Consider the following 22,014-nt stretch of genomic DNA (forward strand, 5'->3'; position numbering starts at 1 on the left):
CAAAGGACCTACGTTTGTCTTCACTAATCTTTTTCTCTTCACATATTCATAAAAACTGACTACAAAAGCTTCTATGTTCCCTGCAAGTTGCCTCTCGTACTCTATTTTCCCTCTCTTAATTAAACCCTTAGTCCTCCTCTGTTGAATTCTAAAATTTCTCCCAGTCCACAGGTTTGTTGCTTTTTCTAGCCAATTTATACGCCTCTTCCTTGGCTTTAACACTATCCTTAATTTCCCTTGTTAGCCATGGTTGAGCCATCTTCCCCGTTTTATTTTTACTCCAGACAGGGATGTACAATTGCTGAAGTTCATCCATGTGATCTTTAAATGTTTGCCATTGCCTATCCACCATCAACCCTTTAAGTATCCTTTGCCAGTCTATTCTAGCCAATTCATGCCTCATACTGTCGAAGTTACCTTTCCTTAAATTCAGGACCCTAGTTTCCGAATTAACTGAGTCACTCTCCATCTTAATAAAGAATTCTACCATATTATGGTCACTCTTCCCCAAATGGCCTCGCACAACAAGATTGCTAATTAGTCCCTTCTTATTACACATCACCCAGTCTAGGATGGCCAGCTCTCTAGTTGGTTCCTCGACATATTGGTCTAGAAAACCATCCCTAATACACTCCAGGAAATCCTCCTCCAACGCATTGCTACCAGTTTGGTTAGCCCAATCAATATGTAGATTAAAGTCGCCCAAGATAACTGCTGTACCTTTATTGCACACATCCCTTATTTCTTGTTTGATGTTGTCCCCACCCTCACTACTACTGTTTGGTAGTCTGTACACAACTCCCACAAACGTTTTCTGCCCTTTGGAATTCCGCAGCTCCACCCATACCGATTCCACATCATCCAGGCTCATGTCCCTCCTTACTATTGCATTAATTTCCTCTTTAACCAGAAACGCCGCCCCGCCTCCTTTTCCTCTCTGCCTATCCTTCCTAAATGTTGAATACCCCTGGATGTTGAGTTCCCAGCCTTGGTCACCCTGGAGCCATGTCTCCATGACAAAATCACAATACTTGGTTTAATGGGAGCGTGTTTCACACCATCTGCAGTTGCTGTTTTCTTTCAGTTCTGAGAAACATCAATTTATTAAATCTAAATTATGAACGAGGTTTCCTTCTCCACTTTGCCTTGACCCATCTGAGCAGTTTAGTTGCTTCCGCTCCAAGATCTGCCCACTGCACCCCAGCTCTGCTCCCTCACTACCACTACAGCCAACCAAATACTCCATCTTTTGCAGTATTTAGGAGTACCCACTCGCACCATTCTCCAGCAGTGGTGTCCACAGTGTTCTGATGCCTCAAGTCTAGCCACTGTAGACGGCTCATTGCCACCGCAGCCCATTGAGGCCCTACATTGAGAGGCCCACATCTCATAGGCCACCACAGCACTATTCTCCCAGTCGCTTTCTTAAGCATATGAGGGAGTGAGAGTGCCTCATGCAGAGTCAACACTCTGTGGTACACTTGCTATTACAATATCGAAGCCTGGCAGATTTGATTGTGCACAAAGCGTATGCTCTTTTAAATTGCTGCCAAGAAACCCCATCTCTACATTCATCCCCAGAATGGGTCCAAGGCTCAGAACAAATACACAAACCTATAAAATTGTTTTTGTTTTTTCCTAAGGCTGCACAATTAACGAACTTGCTCCTCTTTGTTGTTGTGTTTATCACCTGTTGCTACAAAAGGAAACAGGAAGCCTGATTAGGCCCCTGAAAGCACAGCTGTGTAGTTTCACTGCAGTGTTTTATTTCCTTTTTTTTTTACATTTTTCAGACACATGGTACATTATTCGTAGCACACCTTTTTGCAGGTTAATAAAGCAAAATTGCAATTTCTCTACTCCAAATAAGAGGATCAAAAGCACTTCTCCCTACACCAGAATATAAAATTAGTCTTTTTTTAAAGCCAATGGATCAACTATATTAAATCATAATCCATAATATTCTGTCCATTGTGATCTCACATTTGTCTCTGAGCTGATCTGTGCTCCTTTCTCTTCTTAAAAATATACACCTTACATTTTTGTGGGTAGAAACTGCTGTGCTTTGCAACATCCATGAGCATTATAAATATCAAATAAATTTTTGCAAGTTGGTCACTTTAATAATCCTGGATCAACTCCACAATGGAAAAAAAATAGTAAGACTATGCTCAAATAAGAAAAATGGGCCAGGTTGTGTTGTAGAAATAGTGGTGAGGCGAACAGCGCTCACCATTATTAAAGTGTAAATTGAACAGCAACTTCCGGCACTTGGACAGTCAAACGCGGAAATCAGGAAGTTGCTGTCCAAGTTGCCCTGCTCCTCCAAAAGTTGTGCAAGAACGGTATCTCACCAAGAGACTCGGCATTTAAATACACAAAACAACGTGAAGCTGCAGTACTTGCGTGATACATACAGACGTGATCTATACAGACTAAACTTGCTAGAAAAAAATTAGGGCTTGTCCATTCCAGAGTAAGTACATTTTTAACAGCATAAAAACAACAACAACTTTTATTTATATAGTGCCTCTAACGTAGTAAAACATCCAAAAGCGCTTCACAGCAGTGTTATAAGACAAAATAGATAAATATGATACCAGGCCACACAAGAAGAAATTAGGGCAGATGACAAAAAGCTTGGTCAAAGAGGTAGATTTTAAGGAACGTCTTAAAAGGAGGAAAGAGCAGTAGAGAGGTGGAGAGGTTTAGGGAGGGAGTTCCAGAGCTTGGGGCCCAGCCAGCTGAAGGCACAGACACCGATGGATGAGCAGTTATAATCAGGAATGCTCAGGATGTCAGAATTTGAGGAGCGCAGACATCTCGTGGGGTTGTGAGGCTGAAAGAGATTAGATAAGGAGGGGCGAGGCCATTGGGGGGGGGGGGGGGATTTGTAAACAACAATGAGAATTTTGAAACTGAGGTGTTTTATTGCTGCCAAACAACCATTCTGCCATTGAAAATTAACTTTTATAAGTGTAGAGTCTCATTCCTTCAGATTGTAATTATTGGTGATTTTAAAAATATATATTTTTTTAAATTCTATTTTTCTTTCCCTTTTTCTCTCTCTTAATCCCATCTTTCTTTCCCTCTCTATTTTGCTTTTTGTAGTTGATTTGACATTATGGCCTGGATTTTGCTGTCAGTGGTAAAAGAATGGCATGTGCCATTCACCAAGTTGACAGCTGCCCACAAAGTTTTCTCGGTCTTTTGAGTGGAGACTTGCTGTCATTGGGCATCTGATCAAGCGTGGCACTCTCTACACTGGATCTGTGGAGTCGATGAGCAGGACAAGAAACAACAAGGCTTTTCTTCAATCAGATTGAAGAGTGATAAAAGAAAGACAGACAGAGAAAGTAAAAAAAAAGTTTTTCAATCTCTAACACTAATTAATTTCTGAATGAGATTCCACACTTGAAAATTAAATTTTCAGAGCCAGAGAAGTTGTTTGACAGTAATTATCACATCGCATTGTTAAAAAATTAATTTACTCTTGAATGCACCAGCCCTAACATTTTCTGGCATGTTTAGTGGGTACATGCCCTTGTATGTGTTTCAATGCAGAGTCTCTCAGCAAAGTGCTGATGTAGCAGGGCAATTCGGACAGCAACGTCTGGATTTCCGTGTTTAACTGTGCATGTACGTACTTCTGAAGCTGCTGTCAGATTTACTCCATAATAACGGTGAACGCTATTAGCCTCACGCTTATTAACACAAAATCTGGGCCTGAATATTCTAACATTTCCTGGTTCAAACACTGCACTGGTCATTAACAATTCTTCTATCTGATGGGTTAAGGTGATACACAATTGCTTGCCCTGTTCAGGTCCCAGATCCCCTATTGAGGGTGCTGTGCTGAAATGGCTCCCAAATTATAAGAAGTTCTAGTGCAAAATCCCATAGAAAACCTGTGGGTAAGTGGAAGTGTGATGAATGGCTGACACCATTCGTTAGTCACTGAGAGCAAACTCCAGCCTAAAATCTACTGATGATATGACCGTTTCCAGCAGTCTGGCAGTGAAGAAATTGGTACAAAAGAACACATTTCTCATAACCAGGTACAACATTTAACTATTTCCCTAATCCAAAAGCCTGTATGGTGGGCTAGCAAGAGTACTTATACTGTACACATCGGATTGCATTCCCAGCTTGTGTAATATTTCAACAGCAACTTGTGTATATATATATATATAGCCTTTAACATAGTAAAACATCCCAAGGCACTTCACAGGAGTGCTATCAAACAAAATGTGACACCAGGCTACATAGGAAGATATTGGGGCAGATGACCAAAAGCTTGGTCTTAAAAAAGGAGGAAGAGAGAGCTAGAGAGGTTTAGGGAGGTAATTCCAGAGCTCAGAGCTTCAGCAGCCAAAGACAAAAAGAAAAAGAAAAAGAAAAAGAAAAAGAAGAAAAAGAAAAAGAAAAAGAAAAAGAAAAAGAAAAAGAAAAAGAAAAAGAAAAAGAAAAAGAAAAAGAAAAGGTCTTGGATTTATATAGCGCCTTTCATGACCACCGGACATCTCAAAGTACTTTACAGCCAACGAAGTACTTTTTGGAATGTAGTCACTGTTGTAATGAGAGAAACACGGCAGCCAATTTGCGCACAAGTAAGCTCCCACAACAGCAATGTGATAATGACCAGATAATGTGTTTTTTTTTTGTTATGTTGAGTGAGGGATAATATTAAACCAGGACACCAGGGATAACTTTCGTGCTCTTCTTCGAATTACAGATTGAACCTAGAGGAGGTCGGCGGCTCAAGTGGGCAAGTGTCAGTGGGCCCCGAGAAGTGTCAGCGAGCCCAGAGAAGTGTCGGCAAGCCAGCGGGCCCAGAGAAATGTCGGCGCATGCACCAGCCAGGATTGGTGTCGGAGGGGTGGTGCCGGATAATGGAGTTCCGGATAAGAGGGGTTCAACCTGTAGTGCCATGCGATCTTTTACGTCTACTTGACAGCGCAGACGGGGCCTTGGTTTAATATCTCATCTGAAAGACAGTACCTTCAACAGTGCAATGCTCCCTCAGCACTGTGCTGGAGTGTCAGCTTAGATTTTTTTTGTGCTCCATTCCCTGAAGTGACTCAAGAGGCGAGGGTGCTACCTATTGAGCCCAGCTGACAGCGGCATAGCCACCTATGGTGGAGCGACTATAAATCGGAGATGCACAAGAGGTCAAAATTTGAAGAGCGCAGTTATCTCGGAGGATTTTAGAGCTGGAGGAGATGAGAGAGATAGGAAGGGGTGAAAATTAAGTTTTCAGTTTATCAAAAAAGAGGAAAATAAAGCCAAATTTGCTACCTTATCCTAATTTTACACATACTGAATTACGTATCTTCACTGAAACAATTATGAAACAAGCCATAGTGTCAGTCTCAACAATTAACTGGATTTGGAGGCCATCCAACATGTGCTCCAAGCACGTGAAATAAAAAAGATTCACCAAAAATGAATTGCCTTGGAGAATTATTTTTTATTTTTTTTTTTTTTTAAAAAGAGTGTAAGGATTTTTAGGAACAAAGGGATGAAGACATGCAACCCTGTCAAAGCTTTTCTGAAAGTCCAAGTAACAGATGTATTTCCCTGCCCACCATAGTTTTTGAAAGCCACCAACCAGTTCATTGAAAATATCTTTTTTTCTGAATCCATGTTGCCTTTGAACAAATTATGCTTTTCTGAAGCATTTACCCACTAGATATCTCAACTGTTTCAAAGACTTTCATACAAATAATTCCGCACACTTGGAGAAGTGGGGGGACATTTAAGCACATGGTTGGTAGTGGCAAAAAGCAGCCGGGGTTATCTTTGCTCTCCAGGATAATCCGGGAGTAGTGGACAGTTTTGGCAGATGTAGTCCAACCAAATCTGGTGAGGGATAGCTTAGCTAGTTGTGCACCAGATACTCTGCACTCCTTGGACTTGAGGGAATGATGGTGGGAGTCACAGCAAGGGCAACAACCAGGATGGGAGAGAGTAATGTTTTTGCTGGGGACAAGGGCATCAAAAGTGGAGGTAAAGGAATGGTTGAGCAAATCAATGGCTGCAGAAGTGTCACGATGAATGGAAGGCCAAAGGCTAGGCAGTTGGGTGCAAGTGAAGAGGCAAGTGAAAAATAATATCCTCTGGGGCAGACACAGAAGGAAATGGGGTTGGAAGAGAGTAAGGGGCTGTGCATAGTGAGAGATAGCAGGAAATAGTCAGAGATAGCCTCGTCAGTGATCGGTACATAGGAGAATGCAACATTTTGAGTATGGATATGGATAGGAGAGTTTATAAGAAAGGGAGAGGTTTAGAGAAGATGACAGATCAGTGAATTCAGGAGAGAGGGGGCATGGGGTGTTGAAATGGACATGAAATCAGGATGAGGAAACCATCAGGCTGAACCGGAGGCAGGGCATCTTAGGACAGGGCTTTTGAGGGGTCGGGGATGTGAGCATCAGTTTTCAACAAGATTTTGAAAAGAGAAGCGAGAGAAGAGGAACAAGGTGAGATGATCAAAGGACAAGTTAACAGGAGGTGCCAGGCTAGAGCCCAAGGCATGACTTGGTGGTAAGGGCCTCACGGTTTTTGTGGCAGTTCTGACAAGGCAGGTGGTGAAAAGTATCACCAGGTGCGAAGCTTCAGTTCAGGCCAAGGTGCAGCCAATCATGAGTCAAATTTCAGTCAAGGCCAGGGGCAAGCAGATAGTGGCAAAGCAGAGTTCATTCAGCAACATGAGAGCAGAAGCCAGAGCAGGTTGGGATCAGCGAGAGCAAATCAGAGATAGCTCAACAGTGAAAAGTTCCAGCAGGGAAAAAGACTGAGCCAACAGAAGCAGGCTGGGTGATGGAATAGCAGCAGTACAGCAGAGAATCATGTCAGTAGAAAGAGGCAACACAGGTGGCAGACACCATACAATCCAAAAGCTAGTTTAACTTATTCCTCAGTGTCTGCTTTTCTAGAGCCTAAACATCCATACGTTACTGAATTTATTTTCACAATATTGTAATTCATATAGTACATTAGAATGGATTGTGTTTTAAAATCAGCCTGAATAGAATTTCTGCATTTATTTTCTCTTGGAAGGCATTGCTATTTATTATCCACAAGCTAATCCAGTTATTTTTACCTTCCACACATTTATGTAAAGTCATTTGGATAAAAATAGATGGGCAACATGAAAATTCTGGCAAACCCTGAATTGGAATTCAGAAGTTTGAACAGCTCCACCCTAAATTTACAAACATAACACAGTATTTTGAATCAGAAAGAAAGCTCAGGGTGGAAAAGATACATGAACAGATACAACTACATCTACAGATAGAAACATAGACATAGAAACATAGAAAATAGGTACAGGAGTAGGCCATTCAGCCCTTCTAGCCTGCACCGACATTCAATGAGTTCATGGCTGAACATGCAACTTCAGTACCCCCTTCCTGCTTTCTTGCCATACCTCTTGATCCCCCTAGTAGTAAGGACTTCATCTAACTCCCTTTTGAATATATTTAGTGAATTGGCCTCAACTACTTTCTGTGGTAGAGAATTCCACAGGTTCACCACTCTCTGGGTGAAGAAGTTTCTCCTCATCTCAGTCCTAAATGGCTTACCCCTTATCCTTAGACTGTGACCCCTGGTTCTGGACTTCCCCAACATTGGGAACATTCTTCCTGCATCTAACCTGTCTAAACCCATCAGAATTTTAAACATTTCTATGAGGTCCCCTCGCATTCTTCTGAACTCCAGTGAATACAAGCCCAGTTGAGCCAGTCTTTCTTGATAGGTCAGTCCCACCATCCCGGGAATCAGTCTGGTGAACCGTCGCTGCACTCCCTCAATAGCAAGAATGTCCTTCCTCAAGTTAGGAAACCAAAACTGTACACAATACTCCAGGTGTGGCCTCACCAAGGCCATGTACAACTGTAGCAACACCTCCCTGCCCCTGTACTCAAATCCCCTCGCTATGAAGACCAACATGCCATTTGCTTTCTTAACCGCCTGCTGTACCTGCATGCCAACCTTCAATGACTGATGTACCAGGACACCCAGGTCTCGTTGCACCTCCCCTTTTCCTAATCTGTCACCATTCAGATAATAGTCTGTCTCTCTGTTTTTAACCACCAAAGTGGATAACCTCACATTTATCCACATTATACTTCATCTGCCATGCATTTGCCCACTCACCTATCCAAGTCACTCTGCAGCCTCATAGCATCCTCCTCGCAGCTCACACTGCCACCCAACTTAGTGTCATCCGCAAATTTGGAGATACTACATTTAATCCCCTCGTCTAAATCATTAATGTACAATGTAAACAGCTGGGGCCCCAGCACAGAACCTTGCGGTACCCCACTAGTTACTGCCTGCCATTCTGAAAAGTACCCATTTACTCCTACTCTTTGCTTCCTGTCTGACAACCAGTTCTCAATCCACGTCAGCACACTACCCCCAATCCCATATGCTTTAACTTTGCACATTAATCTCGTGTGGGACATTGTCAAAAGCCTTCTGAAAGTCCAAATATACCACATCAACTGGTTCTCCCTTGTCCACTTTTCTGGAAACATCCTCAAAAAATTCCAGAAGATTTGTCAAGCATGATTTCCCTTTCACAAATCCATGCTGACTTGGACCTATCATGTCACCTTTTTCCAAATGCGCTGCTATGACATCCTTAATAATTGATTCCATCATTTTACCCACTACTGAGGTCAGGCTGACCGGTCTATAATTCCCTGTTTTCTCTCTCCCTCCTTTTTTGAAAAGATGGAAGATACCTTTTAAAAAAAAAAGTAATTCTGAGATTTGGAGTGGGGAAGGGGACTCTGGTTGTGAAATCTTAAGAGCCTGCCTTGTATCGTTTCGGGCGAAAGTGAGCCTTTGCACTTTACACTACATAGACTTCTTGCAACGTCAAAGCGGTTTTACAAAAGGACTCAGGAAGTGATATAAAAAAAATGTACTGTGCAAACCAGTGCTTAGAGAACATGTGCGTCGCGTGGTGTGTCTCCAGACGTCAAGAACAGAAATGCATCTGAAGAGCGTGATTATTGTCTGGGGATTGCTGTTGCGACAGGTATTGCTGCACAGAGAGAGGTTGCAGGACCGACACACGGATGTTTCGGGCACACCCAGCCACCTGTTCGACTGCGCGGGGAGGAATGCAGGTATGACCGACAGTAACCCCCCCCCCCCCCCGTGTCACCCGCCTTCCGGAGCTCGCAGAAACAGTACCACATTAAAAAAAAAGGCTAGATGACTCTGATGTCGCTATTCCTTTGTTTTATTGCTATTGAATTAAGTGACAATATTTTAGAACCAGCATCTCTTCCTGAAGATTACAAAAGATAACAATGTATTAGTTCACACGGGATCCATATGTAACAAAATGTATTTTAAAAGGTATCGTTATACAAAGCGACATGCCTACAATCACATTGCGTGCAAAATACAAACAGAGCATGCAATTAATTTTAAGAAACCAAGCATCATATTACAAGCAAACAAAGGATCATATAAGCCCGCATGAATCTAACAGCATGTTGCAAATTGAAATAAATAATTCCGGTTAAATAATTCTTGGTTGAATCCCCACAGTTTTCATCCCAGAGTGTTTTTTTATTCCCCTAGGGGGAGGGGAGATGCTGGCTTATGGTCGCTATCTGGAAAAGTAAAGACTCACATGCAACGCTCGCTGTTGGGTTAGCGCTCTGTCCATGCTCGGCTCCAAGTCTCATTCATGAAGCAAGGGAGCAGATGGAGCCCCGGAGTCGATGATTGACATGCGGCTTAACCAATGACGACGCCGACTTATGGCCTTACGTTAAAGAGCCAATCAGAGGCTGTGAAATCGATTAAGTGACAGGGCCATTGCCCAATCATAGCCGGCGATGTAGGCGGAGCCCGCGAGTGGGTGAAAAGCACAATTCTGCTCAGCAGAACCCCCTGCTATCAGGAGCAATCTTTTATGTATGAGTAAATATAATTTATGCATTGTTTTTTTTGTACACTGTAGCAGTTTTTATAGAATAGATTTTTTTTACTGTTGTTTTAACTGAAAATATTGATAATCTGTCAAATCAAGAAATTCATGATAATCTGTAAAATCAAGAAATTCATGTTATGAACTCGACCAACATCATCATCATCATAGGCGGTCCCTCGGACGAGGATGACTTACTTCCACATGAGTTTACAGATGTTTCAATGAAGGACCCGATGTACCAGTCCTGAACTCCAATTGAGGGGGTGGAAGATGCCTGTGCGTGGATTTTTTTTAACATGTGGTGACCGTTGCACATCAGCCACCACACGGGCTTGACAGAGCTAAGTCTTTATCCAGTGGCAAGGGTTAACCAGGACGACTGGAGACCTGCTCTGCTGCACGGATCTAGTGCGCACACATATCGCACTGTGGGCAGGCTCAACCAACAGCTCTGTCTCTGCCATACCTTACTAAGGTTATTTCAGTGCTTACTAAACGGTACTGACATTTGAAGAATTTTGAAAAATTGCAAGGGACTCAGTACTGAGCCCTGCAGAACTCCACTGGAAACATCCTTCCAGTCACAAAAACATCCATCAATCATTCCCCTTTGCTTCCTACCAATTAGCCAATTTTGGATCCAACTTGCCACTTTACCCTGGATCCCATGGGCTTTTACCTTCATGACCAGTCTGCCATGTGGGACCTTATCAAAAGCTTTGCTAAAGTCCATATACACTGCATCATACGCACTACCCTCATCAACCCTCCTGGTTATCTCCTCGAAAAATTCAATCAGGTTAGTCAAACACAATGGGCCCGAACTCGGTCGAAACCAAGGCCCACCCCAGTGCCGCCCAAAGGACCGCCGATGGCCGCCAAGAGACCGGGCGGTACTTTGCCTGGAAAATTCCTCTAAAAGAGGTGGCAGTACCGCCCGGCGGCCAAACAATGGCTTACGTCATCAATCTGGGCGGCAGCGGGCGGGAGCTCTCAATCTCGGCGGCAAAGGCTCTTGCTACCCAAGTGCCACAGAGGATGGAGTCGGGCCCAGGGAGGGTGGAAGACCTGCAAATAAAAATCATAGGACAAAAAAAACACCAGAACACCTTCAAGGGACTCCATCCAGGTAAGTCGGTGTAAAAAAAAAATGTAAAATATGTTCAGTAACCTTTTTTTCCATTCTTTGTACCTACCGTCGGGGTTGGTACAGCCACCACGCAGTAGTCCTTCCCCCTGCTCGCGCCGACTCCCACTGACTCCCGCCCGCACTAATCTGGCAGCTCGGCGGACGGGAGGCCACTTACGCTACTTGGCTGCCAGAGGACATCAGCGGGCGGTTCCCGGCTGTACTCCCCTCCTGCCCGCTCCAGCCCAAGTGGAAAATGGCAAAGAGAGGAAAACAGCAGCAAAACTCGGCAGCAGTCGGCAGTAGCAGGCGGCAGTGGGCGGTAAGGTCACCAATGTCGGGGCCAATCTTCCCTTAACAAATCCGAGCTGACTATCCTTGCCTTTCTAAATGTAGATTTATCTTGGCCTTCAGGATTTTTTCCAATCATTTTCCCACCACTGAGGTTAGGCTGACAGGCCTGTAATTACTTGACCTATCCCTTTCTCCCTTCTTAAACAAGGGTACCACATTAGCAGTCCGCCAGTCCTCCGACACCATGCCTAAATCCAAAGAGGACTGGAAAATAATGTTCAAGGCCTCTGCTATTTCCTCTTTTGCTTTGCTCAACAGCCTGGGATGCATTTCATCCAGGCCTGGGGATTTATCTACTTTCAAAGCTGCTAAATCCCTTAATACCTCCTCTCTCACTATGTTTATTTCATCCAGAATTTCACACTCCTCCTCGATAGCAGTATCTGCATTGCCCCTTTCCTTTGTGAAAACAGATGCAAAGTATTCATTAAGAACCATACCCACATCTTCCGCCTCCACACACAGATTACCCTCATGGTCTCCAATAGGCCCTACCCTTTCTTTAGTTATCCTCTTGCTCTTAATATATTTAAAGAACATCTTTAGGTCTTCCTTGATTTTACTTGCCAAGAATTTTTCATGCTCTCTCTTAGCATTCCTAATATCCTTTTTAATTTCACCACTTAACTTTCTATATTCCTCCACAGATTTTACAGTATTTAGCTGTCGGTATATGACATAAGCTCTCCTTTTTTTTCTTTATCCTCCCCTGTAAGTCCCTAGATATCCAATTGCTCTAGAATTGTTATTTCCACCCTTTTTCTTTAAGGGCACATATTTGGCCTGAGCCCTCCGGATCTCCTCCTTGAATGCCTCCCACTGTTCCGACACTGATTTACCTTCAAGTAACTGTTTCCAGTCCACTTTGGCCAAATCACTTCTCTACTTAGCAAAGTTAGCCTTTCCCCAATTTGGGACTTTTATTTCTGGTCTATCCTTGTCCTTATCCATAACTACTTTGAATCTGACTGAAGTATGGTCACTGGCACCCAAATGCTCTCCCACTGATACCCCTTCCACCTGCCCAGCTTCATTCCCCAAAACTAAATCCAGAACCGTTCCCTCTGTGCTGTAAATTTCTATGATTTCTCTGATTCTATGATTCTAACCCAGCCAATTACAATCCCCACCGCTTAAAATGTACACGCTTAAAACAGGCAGTTGCTTATTTTCTCTCCGGTACTTATCCAAATACTTGCATATGTTTACTTAGATTGTTTTTTTCAACCATTTCAGAGATATAACGGGGAATCTTGAGGATGAGTTTCTAAATGTTTTTAAATTTGGACCTTTAATTGACCTACTTGTCAGACAATATGAAAAATATACAAACACACAGGACCACAGGAAAGTATGCTGCCCATATTTTTGCAAAGTTCAGTGAATGGTATGAAACAAATCAGATGTGGTCACAATGTAGCACCTTAAGATTCAGCAAAGGAGCTATTAACATATATAAAAAAATCTGCAGCAACACAGATATGTTGAAAAAGCAATTACTGAAAATTCTGACAGAAGTTTTTTGTAGAGAGCCATTGGTATCCGAAATATGCAAATTCAATTTCCAATGGCCGATTGCATCAAACTTCACTGTCCAACTATTTCCTGGTGTCATATTACTGGTGGCACAATATCCTGCACCTGCAAGTTCTTCCCCATAGCTTACATATTTTACAGAGAATTTAAAAATCTTTTTGTTGAAGCTGACATTAAAAAAATAGCTTGCATTATTAGGAGCGATATATATATATTTTTTAAATCATTCACAGGATATGGGCAGGGCCGGCACAACCATTAGGCGAGGGCGCCAACATTTTTTTTGGGGGGGCACCAAAAATGGCGTCAATCAGATCTTGCGGAACACTTTACTTTGTAGCTTCATGGGTTGTTGCACCGAACAAACTCAGGGGAACAATTCATCTGAAACCAAGCGGTTGCTTCCAACACAAGTTACACATTTAAAATAACAATACAGAGCGTTGAGCTTTGAATGGGTGGCCGTATTAATGAGATAGGTTATTTTAATTGAATGTCATGGTCGGTGGAGACAGCACCATTTTAATTTACAGTGCGGGTCCTAAATGGTTCTCGTCCCGGGGAAGCTGTTTAAGCCTGGCTGAAGTTTCACGGGCTAACGGGAGTGTGCAGCCGCGGACTCAGCAGAGAGAAGGCTGACTCGGGCAGACTATCTCACGTCCCTCCTCCTGCATCTCTTGATTTCCACGTAACTCACCCACGATATCAGTTTCTTCTCCTGCAGATGATGCACAGAATGAAAACCCCACCCTGGACTTGGTGCCTGCTGCTGCCTTTCAAGACCACCGACAGGTCAGAAACAACAAAAAAACAACTTGACCTTTTTCTCATATGATATTGTTATTGATTTTTTATTATTAGACCAATTACCTTTTCACAATGGTGGTCCTACATAACCAATGCCATTTTGGGACCACGCTTTGATTGAGCATGAATCTTGACTCCTTTAATGTACACTCAAATGCAAAACGGATCCCTATTTACACCAGATGCATTTCTCCAAATTCTCGAGATACACCATTGTTTAATCCTGATAAATGCATCATTAAATTGCCCAAGAATGTTTTGCTTGAACCAAGATAACACTTGAATCCAGATTTCTATGCATGGCAGATAACATGGATAACTTCCAAATCTTGACTGAATTATCCATTATGTAACAGGATCTTAAGGAGATTTTTTTCTCACACAAAATCTATCACACTTTTCAAATTCTTGGTGTTTTAGGTTAAGTAGACTAAATCCCTTCCCTGTGCGTTTAAATGGAGCAAGTAACTTGGGACAAGGAACTCATTGAAACGGGGCAATGGGTTGAGAGTATTCTGAAGTCAGATTATGAGTAATTATGTACAATATCTTGGGGACCTTTCCTGAACGTCTCCAGCCACCCCAAGGTGATTCTCTTGTTTTACTTGCTGGGTTCTTCTATATGGTTTCTGAGCGCTAACTTTATTGGGCTATTTGGGCAGGTGTTTATCTGCGATCCAAAGCTGGGTTGTTTCCATTCCCTGCAGTTACCCTAGTTAAAGGGTAATCATTGATATTGCGTCGCTTCTGGGGCTCTGTTTTACTCCCGTACCATTTCGTATTTGCCTTTCTTTCAGTCGGAATGACATGACGGGGAATAAAAAAATCACATGTTTGGAGGAATCATATGACAGATTGATGAAGCTGCGGTGCATCACATCGTTACTCATGTACTTGAATTCCAAACGGCCTAATGGCGCCAGTCTTGTGAGGAAAGGGATACCTTGTGCCCAGTAATCAGGGTGTTCAGTGTAACGAGCCACTTGTACTAGTTGTCTATGCTTTTATAGAGGAACTTTTGAGGAAAACACAGATAGCTCGAAACTCAAAAGCAAGCCATTAAAAGAGATACAACAGTGAGCGCACATTAAAACATATATACTAAAATAAAACAGAAAGAAAACATACTTATTGCGATCCATTATTAAAATGTCAAATGTAAAGCTACCCTGATTAATTTGGCCGAAAAGATACCTAACCCAGGCGCCCTTGTGAGATTGGGAATGGGGGTTTATGTTGAGTGGGGGGAAGAGGTGGATGTAGAAGTTTGTGTTCAACACGATTTGACATTTTTGTAAGAAAGTTCCCGTTGATGGTCTTTCACTCAGCTTGTGCCCGCCCCTCTCTCCTTCGGATTCACCAGACTTAATCCCCCTTTAGCAGGTTATTTAATTCCCGCCTTTCGCGCATAATAGTACAAATATGGAGATGAGCTCAGCCAGTCAACTAGCAGAGGCTCCACCTTATAAAAAGCCAGCGGAAAATACTTGCCCTTAAACTAAATCATTAAACAGGCCCCCTGATGTGGTGGCGGCTGGTGTCCCACTGGGTGTGGTTAGAGAGGAAAGGGGACCCGGAGGGAGGCAACATTCTCCAGCAATCACATCCAGCCCAACTAGGTGGGCATCCCACCCAGATCCATCAGGAATCCACCAAGCCCACTCAATCCATCCCCCGTCAGCGTCACTCCACTGTCACCAGCGGGCTTTGACGCAGACTCCACTGCTTTTGGGCACCTGATCACATCCTTTGTGAACAGATCACTCAGCGAAAAGCATTCCCCCGCCCACCCCCACCTAGACGATGCTGTTTTGATGGCCCTGCACACTGGAACCACTTGGTTTGGTCAGGTCTTGCGCAGAGTTAGGTTGCAGGGATCCTGGTCCCGACGATCGAGCAGCTTGCTTTGCCTGTCCGCCTTCGAGAAAGCAATCGACGAGGACCAGTACACCTCAGATAACTTGGGTTGAGGTGGAAGGGATTGGCAGTGCGTCAGGTGAACAGTTTGCCTAGGGCACCAATTACCCTTGCGCCGGTCCTGGATGTGGGCATCACTGGCATTTATTGCCCATCCCTAATTGCCCTCAAGAAGATGGTGGTGAGCTGCCTTCTTGAATAAGTGGCTTGTTAATTAAGAACCAACCACATTGCTGAGGGCCTTGCGGCACATATAGGCCTGACTGGGTAAGGACGGCAGATTTCCTTCCCTGAAGGGCATTAGTGAACCAGATGGGTTTTTGTGACAATTTGGCAGTTTTCTGATCACCATTACTGATACCAGTTTATTTTTTTAATGAATTTAAATTCCCTAGCTGCCTTGATGGGATTTGAACTCACATCTGTGGATCATTAGTCCAGGCCTCTGGATTACTCGACCAGTAACATAACCACTGTGCTACCGTATTATTTTTATAGTGGTTTCCAGACATTGCTTTCTGTAGAATGATTGTCGTACAGCTAACAGCAACATCAAACAAACTTGTTGTGTATAGAAGTACTCCACCATGCTGAGTACTGTGAGCTAAACTTAGTGTGACCTTAGTCTTCTTTATTACAACGCCTGTAAGGTTCGAAAATCCACGGCCGCATTTTATTGGAACACCCTAAGGACAAGAAAACTAAAAGGGATCGTCCTATACATTTTAAAACAAACATTTTTGGCTAGATAGTGCACTGTTGTTTTAAGTCTATGTATTTTAAATGAACATTTTTGGCCAAGTCAAACCCTCAAACCAGGCAGGCTGGGAAACGTGTGGGCAGATACAGACATTGTGGAGTCTGGCTCACAAGCAAGACAGAGGCACTGGCCAATGGGGGAAAAGTGCATTCTGGCAGGCCAATCAGGGGTCGAGTCGGGCCTGAAGCGGGGAAATCCTCAACCAATGGGGCTACCCGGCCCAGTTTGAATATAGTAGGAAAAGCAGCTGGAGGAGTAGGACCCACAGAACTACAGACAACAACAGGGAGAAAGCAGCTGGGGCAGTCGGAGAAGGAGTCGAGGAGCAACAAGACAGAAACCGAAAGAGAACGGAGACAGACTGTTACCGGCTGTGAAACATACCATCGTATGGGCCCTGGACTCGACTTGTGTGTAGAATATACAACCCAACTACCGAGAGACACAACATTGTCTCAAGAAGCCGAGCCGCACACCGAACAACGCTCCAAGGCCAACCAGATGAAGAACCGGAGACTGAAGTAACTGGAAGAGGCAACATTCACTCCAGCTACCCCGTAAACCAACCATCCTTCGACTATAAGGATAACTGTCGAAAGAGATCGTAAGTATTATCCTGGGGTTTTCTTTTCCCAACTGTCAGCCTAGGTCAGTCAGGTAAAAAGGGGGGTGGGGGTGGTGTTGGAACTGTCTTGAAAGATAAAATTGTGTACGGTTTTCATTGTGTCCGTTTCTTCCCATAGATTTTCATAGTTTATAAGTGTGTGTCAGATATATGTTTTGATGAAGTTTGACCTTGTTGGAAACTTACCGTGATTAATAAATTGGACTTACCCGTTTTTTTGTTCCAAGTACCACTTGTCTCTGAGTGTTTTGTTTTCCCTTGTGGAAGCTCATAATCCACCAACATTCTGAGCTTAGAACCAGATAGGGGTGCTAGGGCGCTTCGCAACCGCCAGTTTAGTGGTCAGCGAGCCATAAGCTGCTGGACCGTCCCCTGGAAGGAACAGAGAGGCCCAATACACAAACAGCCACCAAAGACCCCCGTAATTGGGCAGAGCAAAAACCCTCTACACGCCCGAGTGCCTAAACAACATGGCAGCCAACCTTTTATACTGGCCCTGCACGTGTGTGCAGGTGACCATTAGGACTCCAACAGTCGCGTCCTCTGGTGGTAATTATTACATAGTTACATACATAATACTTGTCACATTTTTTAAGGCCAGTCCACCATTTTACTCCATATTTTCAAGATTTTCCACCAATGATAGAGGATAATAATTCTGTTGTTAACACCAAAAAAATTCTGTTGCTGCTACTTCTTATTCTGTCTGCTTTCTGAATCTAACTTGTTCCTCTCTGTAGCTGTACTGCCTAGACACACACTGGGTTCAGTAAGTTAAAATGTTAGCCTATTGTTTTATGAACCTGTTATTAAGATGCAAAGTTATTCAAATACCTCTGCTCCTGCTGTACCTGCCCACACTCCAATCAGCAAACTGGACCTTGGTGGCATCCAATCCAGTCGCCCTCTTCACAGCCGTCGCTCTCCACCACGTGCTGTACCTTGAAGTGGTATGCTCCTTTGAAGGGGCCCAGGAGAGGCGAGAGTTCGGGGCCCGAGAAAAGGTGAGGGTCCAGAGGCAGCACAGGCCAGCCCACACTGTGATATAGCAATCTCGTTGTGCGAGGCCCCTTAGGGAAGAGTGACCATAATATGGTGGAATTCTACCTTAGGATGGAGAATGAAACAGTTAATTCAGAGACCATCGTCCAGAACTTAAAGAAGGGTAACTTTGAAGGTATGAGGTGTGAATTGGCTCGGATAGATTGGCGAATGATACTTATGGGGTTGACAGTGGATGGGCAATGGCAAACATTTAGAGATCGCATGGATGAACTACAACAATTGTACATCCCTGTCTGGCGTAAAAATAAAAAAGGGAAGGTGGCTCAACCGTGGCTATCAAGGGAAATCAAGGATAGTATTAAAGCCAAGGAACTGGCATACAAATTGGCCAGAAATAGCAATGAACCCGGGGAGTGGGAGAAATTTAGAACTCAGCAGAGGAGGACAAAGGGTTTGATTAGGGCAGGGAAAATAGAGTACGAGAGAAAGCTTGCAGGGAACATTAAAACGGACTGCAAAAGCTTCTATAGATATGCAAAGAGAAAAAGGTTAGTAAAGACAAACGTAGATCCCCTGCAGTTAGAATCAGGGGAAGTCATAACGGGGAACAAAGAAATGGCAGACCAATTGAACAAGTACTTTGGTTCGGTATTCACTAAGGAGGACACAAACAACCTTCCGGATATAAAAGGGGTCAGAGGGTCGAGTTCCTTATTAGTCGGGAAATTGTGTTGGGGAAATTGATGGGATTGAAGGCCGATAAATCCCCAGGGCCTGATGGTCTGTATCCCAGAGTACTTAAGGAGATGGCCTTGGAAATAGCGAATGCATTGACAGTCATTTTCCCACATTCCACAGACTCTGGATCAGTTCCTATGGAGTGGAGGGTAGCCAATGTAACCCCACTTTTTAAAAAAGGAGAGAGAGAGAAAACAGGGAATTATAGACCCTGACATCGGTAGTGGGTAAAATGATGGAGTCAATTATTAAGGATGTCATAGCAGCGCATTTGGAAAGAGGTGACATGATAGGTCCAAGTCAGCATGGATTTGTGAAAGGGAAATCATGCTTGACAAATCTTCTGGAATTTTTTGAGGATGTTTCCAGCAGAGTGGACAAGGGAGAACCAGTTGATGTAGTATATTTGGACTTTCAGAAGGCTTTCGACAAGGTCCCACACAAGAGATTAATGTGCAAAGTTAAAGCACATGGGATTGGGGGTAGTGTGCTGACATGGATTGAGAACTGGTTGGCAGACAGGAAGCAAAGAGTAGGAGTAAATGGGTACTTTTCAGAATGGCAGGCAGTGACTAGTGGGGTACTGCAAGGTTCTGTGCTGGGGCCCCAGCTGTTTACATTGTACATTAATGATTTAGACAAGGGGATTAAATGTAGTATCTCCAAATTTGCGGATGACACTAAGTTGGGTGGCAGTGTGAGCTGCAAGGAGGATGCTATGAGGCTGCAGAGTGACTTGGATAGGTTAGGTGAGTGGGCAAATGCATGGCAGATGAAGTATAATGTGGATAAATGTGAGGTTATCCACTTTGGTGGTAAAAACAGAGAGACAATTATCTGAATGGTGACAGATTAGGAAAAGGGGAGGTGCAACGAGACCTGGGTGTCATGGTACATCAGTCATTGAAGGTTGGCATGCAGGTACAGCAGGGGGTTAAGAAAGCAAATGGCATGTTGGCCTTCATCGCGAGGGGATTTGAGTACGGGGCAGGGAGGTGTTACTACAGTTATACAGTACCTTGGTGAGGCCACACCTGGAGTATTGTGTACAGTTTTGGTCTCCTAACTTGAGGAAGGACATTCTTGCTATTGAGGGAGTGCAGCGACGGTTCACCAGACTGATTCCTGGGATGGCGGGACTGACCTATCAAGAAAGACTGGATCAACTGGGCTTGTATTCACTGGAGTTCAGAAGAATGAGAGAGGATCTCATAGAAACGTTTAAAATTCTGATGGGTTTAGACAGGTTAGATGCAGGAAGAATGTTCCCAATATTGGGGAAGTCCAGAACCAGGAGTCACAGTCTAAGGATAAGGGGTAAGCCATTTAGGACCGAGATGAGGTGAAACTTCTTCACCCAGAGAGTGGTGAACCTGTGGAATTCTCTACCACATAAAGTTGTTGAGGCCAATTTACTAAATATATTCAAAAAGTAGTTAGATGTAGTCCTTGCTACTAGGGGAATCAAGGGGTATGGCGAGAAAGCAGGAAATATGGGTACTGAAGTTGCATGTTCAGCCATGAGCTCATTGAATGGTGGTGCAGGCTCGAAGGGCCGAATGGCCAACTCCTGCACCTATTTTCTATGTTTCTATGTTTCTATGTGTGTACACTAGGTCCGTGCAGCAGAGCAGGTCTCCATCATCTTGGTTAATCCTTGCCACTGGACCTAGACCTAGCTCTGTCAATCTGGTGTGAAACAGCCACCACAGGTTAAAAAAATCCATGCACAGGCATCCTCCACCCTTCAGGATGTAGTTCGGGACCTGGAATATTCGGTCCTTCATTGAAACACCTGTGAACTCATCCCTTTTTGGCATGGAAGCAAATCATCCTCGATACGAGGGACCGCCTATGATATTCATATAAAAATCAATAGAAATGAGCTGAGAACTTTATAGAGGAAATGGCTTGAGATGCCTACTGGGCTCTGGAGTGTAAGCCCCCTGCATTAACCCGAGAAAGGATACAGTAATAAGCTTCAGTGATTTTTACCACTTCAACTTGATGTACTGATTCTTTATATTATTGCATTCCTCAATTGTAGATATTGGCTCATAAGATATCAGAATATGAAATATAAATAAAAATCTTCGAAAGGTGAAGCAAAATAGAGAAAATAAAGAGATGTTGAACTGAGTTGTGATTTTAAAAGGAGTGTTTATAGGGAGAACCTTTCTGCAGAATAAAGTTCCCTCTGATAGAGACATAGATAGACAGCTCAATAGGTGGGCAAATTCTGTGGGCAAGTTAATAAGGCTGTTAAAAGAACATATGGGATCCTTGGCTTTATAAATAGAGATATAGGGCTAGACTTTCGCCTTTATTTTCAGTGGTTTGCTTGTCGGTACAGCTGTTTTTTGAGGAAAAACCGCCCGGCAAAAGTTTTCTCTTTATTTTTTAAAGAGTTCCGCCCACATTTTGAAAAGGCCGCCGGGCAGCATACCGCCCACGTGCATCTGCATGCACCACCGAGAAACCCGGCAGGATCTAAGTTTTGCCTCAACGGGGACCCATACACACCGCCGAGGAAACCACATACGAAAAGCTGCCGGAAACAAGGCAGTAGGTGAGTACCCTGCAAAGGAAGGCAAGTTAAAGGTATTTTAAAAATTATTTTAAAATCGTAAAACGGCGATTTTGTTAAAAAGTGTCTGGAGAATGTTTTATAACTTTTAATTTTTTTGTTAAAATGAAAAAATATTTTTTGAGTTTTCCCCCCTCCCGAGGCCCAACCGCAGCCTCGGACTAAATTTTAGTACTTACCGTCCATTCCGGTAAGAAACACCTGTTTCACCTAGTTTCGCCTTTAATTGCCAAGAATATTGGTGCAAGATCCATTTTCTAGCCGGGCGATATTTTCTACCTCAATTATGGAAATTTTCACCAGCGTTAGTTGCAGAACGTTAGCGGTGTTTCTGGGTTGCAATCGGGCAGTGAGGAACTTTAGGGAAAGTCTCGCCCTATAGAGTACAAAAGCAAATAACTTATGCTAAACAACAATAAAAATAACTTGCATTTATATAGTGCCTTTAACCGAGTAAAATGACCCAAGGCACTTCAGAGGAGCATTATCAAAAAAAATTATAAATCGCTGTTTAGGCCTCAGCTGGCATATCCAATTCTAGGCACCATACTTTAGGAAGGATGTCAAGGCCTCTGAGAGGGTGCAGAGGAAATTT

At 43.5% G+C, this 22,014-nt stretch overlaps 1 protein-coding gene across 1 annotated transcript in view; it reads right to left on the bottom strand.

Moving 5' to 3' along the window:
* The window catches only part of slco4a1 (solute carrier organic anion transporter family, member 4A1), a 213,565-nt gene extending 203,871 nt beyond the window's left edge, over positions 1-9,694 (bottom strand). The window contains exon 1 of the mRNA XM_070895094.1: positions 9,659-9,694. The gene's annotated coding sequence lies outside the window, so the exon portion shown is untranslated. The remainder of the gene's footprint in view (positions 1-9,658) is intronic.
* Between the last annotated feature and the right edge of the window lie 12,320 nt (positions 9,695-22,014).

This window comes from Pristiophorus japonicus, chromosome 12 (genome assembly GCF_044704955.1).
Source record: "Pristiophorus japonicus isolate sPriJap1 chromosome 12, sPriJap1.hap1, whole genome shotgun sequence".
NCBI lineage: Eukaryota > Metazoa > Chordata > Chondrichthyes > Pristiophoridae > Pristiophorus > Pristiophorus japonicus.